Source organism: Urocampus carinirostris, chromosome 19 (genome assembly GCF_059441175.1).
Source record: "Urocampus carinirostris isolate Australia breed hairy pipefish chromosome 19, RoL_Ucar_1.0, whole genome shotgun sequence".
Classification (NCBI taxonomy): domain Eukaryota; kingdom Metazoa; phylum Chordata; class Actinopteri; order Syngnathiformes; family Syngnathidae; genus Urocampus; species Urocampus carinirostris.
The window spans coordinates 21,785,403-21,792,801 of record NC_142367.1 but is presented as its reverse complement, the minus strand read 5'-3'; positions in this window follow the sequence as shown (position 1 = coordinate 21,792,801).

Below are 7,399 nucleotides of genomic sequence, written 5' to 3'. Positions count from 1 at the left end.
TATGGCAATAGATATAATAAAGAAATACTATGAATATACTACAAAATTGCTGCAAAACTAAATATAAAATGTAGTGCTTAAAAACAGGGACCTAATACTACTAAAGAAATACTTTAAAAATATGACTACAGTAATACTATAATACAAAAATAATTCTACAGAAATACTACTATAGCAACACTACAAAAGAAGAAATACTGCAAAAATATAACTACGGTAACACTACAAAAATACAACTACAGAAATACTAAAAAAAGCACATAACTACGGAAATACTACAAAGAAAGTTACATTTATAGTACACATAATACATAATATAGTAATACATAATACTGAAATATGAATATATTACAAAATTGCTGCAAAATGATTGATAAAATTTAGTGCTTAAAAACAGGGACCTAATATATTTTCTTTTTGCTTAAAAAAAAGAATACTACAGAAATACTTCAAAAACACTACTACAGTAATACTATTAATACAAAAACACTACTCCAGAAATACTACTATAGCAATACTACAGTAACCCCAAAAAATACAACTATGGATATACTACAAAAACACAATTATGAAAATACTATAAAAATACAATTACATTTTTATAGTAAACAATAATACCTAATATACATATACATAATATAATACAGAAATACTATGAATATACTACAAAATTGCTGCAAAATGATATATAAAATGTAGTGCTTAATAACAGGGACCTAATACTACTAAAGAAATACTTTAAAAATATGACTACAGTAATACTATAATACAAAAATAATTCTACAGAAATACTACTATAGCAACACTACAAAAGAAGAAATACTGCAAAAATATAACTACGGTAACACTACAAAAATACAACTACGGAAATACTATGAAAATGCAATTACATTTCCAGTTTAGTACACAAGAATACTCAAAATGGTAATGCATAATACGGAAATACTATCAATATACTACAAAATTGCTGCAAAACTAAATATAAAATGTAGTGCTTAAAAACAGGGACCTAATATTACTACAGAAATACTTTTAAAATACGACTACAGTAATACTATAATACTCCAAAAAGTCCCCCCGCCCCCTGGACTAGAGCAACGTTTTGGGGAAAAACTTCAATGATAATCTCACGGAGCATCCTGCAATAACAGGACACACGGCAGGGGTGGGCACTGTGTCCTAGTGTTTATCACATCCGCCTCTCCGCGTTTGAATCCGGGATGTTGCTTTTAAACACGTCCCTCGGAATGTTCTACACAAACTTTTGGATACGAGCGTAGAGCAACAACGTCGTGTCGTCATTTGGTTTGATTTTGAGCGCTGTTGTCGTTAGCGCCCGGGGGCAGGGCGGAGCCCCCTGCAAATATGCAATAACAAAGTCCACTGACCCGCAAACATCTGGAGGTGTGCGACACCACCCCGCTCATTAGCCCCTTACTCAAAAAGTTCCTATTCAGGGGCCCTCCGAGTTCCAAAATCCCAGTCCTCGTTCTATGAAATCGTTCTTTCGCAACAGTCCGCTCGTTTTGAAATACTTTTCTTGGCTGAGGCCTCCACTTGAAGGTCTCGGGTCATTTTGTCCAATCGGATTTCAGCTTGTTTTGGTTGCTATGTGAAACTATAACTGGACAGGTGGTGTGCGGAGTTTGAGGCATTATTAAGATCCTTTATATGTCAGGACCAGAACGGAGACGGGACCTACTTGGGTTGCGTTTCTCTCAAATTTTATTGGAAGAAAGGGAAAGGGTTGCAGCCATGATCCGGGGATTGCTGGGCGCGGGAAGCAGGTCGCTCTGAACGCGGAAGTGGAACTTCCGTGGCGAGCGATGGCGGTGTCGGGAACGGAAAACGGGTCAGTAACCGAGACAGAAGAGCAGAAACGTAGTCGGGGTCGGAAAGGAGTCGTAAATCCAGGAAAGGAAAGTGGATGTGGTCGGGGACAAAAGAGGTCGAAGGCCGGGACGGGAGAGTAGGCGTGGTCAGAATCAAAAACGGGTCGAAGCCGGGGGACAGACGGGAGCGAGAACAGGTGGGAGTCAGGGCAGAAAAAGGCTTGCCTAGTGTTAACCGAGGTTCGCAGACGGACTGACAACAGGTGACAGAAAGGAGTGGGTTTAAATAGGGACAGGGAGCCAATCAGAGTCAGAGGTAGTGGGCGCCAAAGGAGTGGGCACATCGGTAATCATGATATTATATACATTTTATTCCCACCGCGCCTCTCTGCTTTTATCCTATTGAGGGCGGCAGTGGCTCAGGAGGTAGAGCGCTCGTCTTGGGATCAAGAGATCGCAGTTCGAATCCCGGCTCCTATGTGTTACATGTCGAAGTGTCCTTGGGTAAGACACTGAACCCCTAATGCCCCCAATAAGCAGGTTAGCGCCTTACATGGCTGCACGGCCGCTATTGGGAAATGTGAAGCACACTTTAATACGCTTTGGGAAGTCTTGAATTGAAAAGCACTATATAAATGCAGTTCATTTCATTTCCATCTTTTATCATTGGTGTTTCGGCAAAGGAGCGCATTACGCTGGAGGAAACGAAGCGAGGGGATGGGGGGTTGGAGAGTGATTTACATGTGTGCTCGCACCTTTTTTTAATTCTAGGATAAGAATGATGAAAGTAAGAAAAGGACTGCACTGAAGGTAAAATACATTGGTATCCTCGTTTGCAGGATTTTGTGACATTTTTACAAAAGAACTTTGCTCGCACCTTGTTTTGAACGCATTATTTAGGACAAGAGCCTAAACACTCTTAAGTGGTAGCGAGACTCATTTTAAGTGGTATATTAATATTGATATGGGACTATGTCATTATAATTTTCTTGATTTGATCAAATCATCAGACATCAGACAGTAACATAAAATGTGCTGAAGAATTAGCTTTTGTCTAGAGAGTGGGTTTGACGGTTTTATCAAATTTTGTTGTGAAATATACAGTCTGGCTCTCTCAATTTTAGGCACAAGAACACCACTGTGTGTTGCAGATAAGAATCATTATCTTTCTCTTTCAATGTAGCTTTCATTTTGTCGAATCAAGGGTGCACGTATCCAACAATGCTTGAGAATAAGTGAAACAAATTTCAAACGACTTTTAATTAGGAGTGCGTTATACACAAAAAATACGGTAATGTGCGACGTCCCAAAGTGCTTTACAATGTACTTCATAGAAACCTACTCACCGATAGTCAGCAAGGTGCCTACTGGTTCATCAGCGGCATTAGGGCTTCAGTGCCTTGCATTTAATTCTGAGGAATCAAACCTGCGACTTCTTGGCCCAGAGACAAGCGATCTCTCTCCTGAGCGACTGCCGCCCTGTTAATATTATTGACAATTTGTAACTGAAGGTTTTGAGCTTGGCTCATTAGATAGATATCTAGATGTCTAGATAGATAGATGTAGAGAGATAGATATATGTCTAGATGGATAGATAGATGTCTAGATAGAAAGATGTAGATATAGATAGATGTATAGATAGATGTCTAGATAGATGTCTAGATCGATAGATAGATGTCTAGATAGATAGATGTCTAGATATAGATAGATGTCTAGATATAGATAGATATCTAGATATATAGATGTCTAGATCGATAGATGCCTAGATCGATAGATGCCTAGATCGATAGATGCCTAGATCGATAGATGCCTAGATCGATAGATGCATAGATCGATAGATGTCTAGATAGATAGAGATAGATACTCATTCCCCTGCATTACTAAACACAGCCAAACTCCCAAAAGACACAAAAAGCAACATAGTATATGAAAAGTAAACAAAGAATTGGGTGATTCAAGTATGAACCCCCACTTCGAACCCAAGCGGTTACATCACGGGTTACTTTTTCGTCCGACATTCGAACAAAGTCTCCCGGAACGCTGATCTAAGTGTTCCCAAATGCTGAATTAACTCTTCTTCCCTCCCCCTCCCTCCCTCGCCGTTCGTGCTGGAAAGGTTCCCGCGCGCAACATGGTGTGAACTGCCTTTCCCACAAGTTCTAACGTCAAACAGACGCGAGCCAACGGGAGGGAAAAAGGAGACTCACGGCGTTCGTGACGCCTGAGGAATGTCCTCGCGCACATGTTTTTCTACTCGACCTCTAGGACGACCCGCGAGGCGGACGCCCATGTGCGCCGACTTTCCACTGATGTGATTTCAGACTGTAATGAGCCACTATAAGCTGCAGATGTTGTGTCAAAACTCCGAGCGGGGCGCCATAGCAACGGGAACACGGGGCGCGCAAAAAGCAGGCGAGGAAGGCAAAACATGCGCCCAGACACAAAACAGAATACCGGAAAACAAATGCCCAGAAACATGCAAACGGGAACAAAAGCATGACGGCGAACACTCAACAAAAACACCCAGTGATAATGTTGTTCTTGTCAAACCTTCAGTCCTCGTTGTTCCTGCTAGTTGTCATCGAAACCTGGGAAAAAAATGGACAGACATTTAGCCTTAAAACATTGCATCTCAGGACAATGTCTTACAAACTAATGCCAACTACAGTTAATCACAATGGCAAAGCAAAGCTACCAGAGAGCAGGGTCGGCATCATTTTTAAGCAAACTTGCACCTGTCCTCCTGGGCGTGACCCATAGGGGGCGATGCTTCATAGGACATTGGCATAGAAACAAATGCCAGCTGCTGTTAATCACCAGTCACCAGAGAGCAGCGTCAGCATCATTTTTAAGCAGACTTGCACCTGTACTCTTCGGCGCGACACATAGGGGGCGATGATGCTTCATAGGACATTGCCATAAAAACAAATGCCAGCTGCCGTTAATCACCAGCCACCAGAGAGCAGTGTCAGTGTCATTATTTTAAGCAGACTCGTTGAGAAACATGGCATCAGTTCCAAGCATTTACAAGCACTTTACCCAAAAATTAAGCACTTTTCAATCCTTAAGAAAACATGTTAAAATTCGACCATGTTCAAGTATATAATAAGCACCTGTACAAGCCCTCTGATTGCTGAATCTTCGATCTTTGACATCATTATAAAGCAGCCAAGCTAAAACAACACTTGAGTGTTTAAACAGTCAATAGCAGCGTACCTTGAACGGATCTTTGACATCTATACCGATCTATTACACCGAATGAGTTGAGAATCATGCCAAAAGGCCTGACATTCTCCAATTGTTTGCCTCACTCAAAGCATTACGGCAGTGCTTATTGATCTAAGTATTGATAGTATCATTACATTGAGTACAGTATCGGTATCGTTGATACCAAAGAGGCAGTATCAATCCTGTGTATTTTTTATCCAAACTGTATAATGTAATCCCTCACTACTTCACGCTTAATACTGCCCGGCTTCAGTGCATCGCAGGTTGAAAACTATTCTGAGATCCATTATTCCTGACTTCATATTGCTGCGAGCGGGTACCGGCAGAGCACACTTAGCTGAGGGCCTTGCAGTCTTTTAATGGACATTAAGATATTTACGCTCTCAAATGAACTGCAATTGTCTGGCCGCAATCCATTATCCCCAATCCCATATTGCTCTGAGCAGCGGCCAAGAAAAGGCACTTCAGTCGGGAGGCGTGCTGTTCTGGCTAAAATGAAATACAAGGTTCTGGCCGCAACCCATTATGATGAAGCTTGGCAGTGTGGCCCACCCAAAATGAACTGCACTGTTTTGGCAGCGGTCCTTTATCCCCAGTGGATAATTTCTGATGAGGGGGCTGAGAGGGCAAATTTGTGTCATGCATGCCGGCATTTTTTTTTAATGTCTCCGTCTAAAATGAACTGCATCAGAGAGCATGTTTTGAAGAGGGAGTAAGCAGTTGGGCTACTTGGTAGATTTCGCATTTAGCGGGGTGTTTTTCTCCCAATATGTTGGTTTTCTTTTTAATTAATCGTCATTTTTTTGAGTTTACGACTACCATTTAAGCTGTTAGCTGTTTACCCAACCAGTGCCAGATGCCAAAAACTGAGCAGTAAATTTAATTGCGCAAGTAGTAACGAGCTTTGTTAAATTTGCCATGATGGAAGAGACTGGGGGGAGGGGCCTCCTCTCGCCTCATATTAAAACCAGAGGTGCCAACCTTTTTCGAGTTCAGAGCAAACTATTTGTTACTAATTAGATTGAAGGTTTAGTTTGATATGCCCCTATATGTTATAATCAGGTTGTTACTATGTTATTACCTGGTTGTTGTTATAAGGAGTAGGACAAAAAAATTGGCTCTGTGTGTATTTATTTACCAGTTTACAGAAATGTTGCAAGGATCCCCACCCATTCTTAGTTCCTCTGCAAAATTTGACGTTGGTACTCACCTGGTTATTGACGGTTACTTTGGCTTAGAAATGTTTTACAAGGCAATTTTTGCTGAATGACTGTCAACAAAACAGGCCGGCATCATCGACTGCTCGATGGACCTTCAGTCAATAGAGTGCCCGCCTCTGCAAAATAGTAATGAAAGTATGACACACCAAAAACATTCAGATATAGAGGCACAAACAGGAACTCAATTATAAGTCACAAACATGAAACAATGCATGCACAGAAAAACACTCTTACACCAAAATTGATCAAACACACATGGAGAAAACAAAAACACACCAAGTAACACGGGATGCATGAATCTCGAACGCATAGAAACCAGACGTGACAAACAAAACAGGCAACATAGCGACCGAGTATACGGACGGAAAGACATGCCACATACAATAAACCCACCCACGCAGACCCTCCCTCTTGGCAAGCTCAGCCAAGGTGATGCAAATCGTGTCGTATGCGCTGAATGAGGGCCAAACTGGCCCGCGTCTCTGCAGGCTCATTAGCTGATGTCACACAAAATGTGTGTGTGTGTCGTACTCTATAAATCAAACACTCGTGCGTCACTGAGCCACTCCCCCCCAGCCTAACCTTACACCAGGAGTGTCAAACTCATTTTAACTCGGGGGCCACACAATAGAACAAACATTCTGTCGGGGGCCGGACTAGTAAATTAAAGAGAAAGAAAAAGAGATAAAGAAATAAGAGAAAGAGGGAGGGAAAAGGAGAGAGGGTGGGACAAAGAAAGAAAAAGAGAGAGAGGGAGAAACAAAAGATAAAAATTCATGAGAGACGGGGAAAAGAAAGGGAGGGGAAGAAAGAAATCCGAAGAGAAATAGAAAGACAGGAGAGAAAAGAGAAAAGAAAGTGCAAAGGGTAGAAAAGGAAAAAAGGAAGTTAAAGCAAAAGAGGTTAAAAGACAGAGAGCGAAAGAGACAAAGCGCAACAAAGGAAGAGAAAAAGAGACACAGAGAGTGAAAGAGACCGAGTGAGAGAAAAGAGAAAGAGAGAGCGAGATAGAGAAAAAGGGAGAGAAAAAGATAAAGAAAGAGAGAAAAAGATAAAGAAAGAGAGAGAAAGAGAGAAATAAATACAAGTACAGTGTCTTTGTGAGAGGAACCTGGCTTT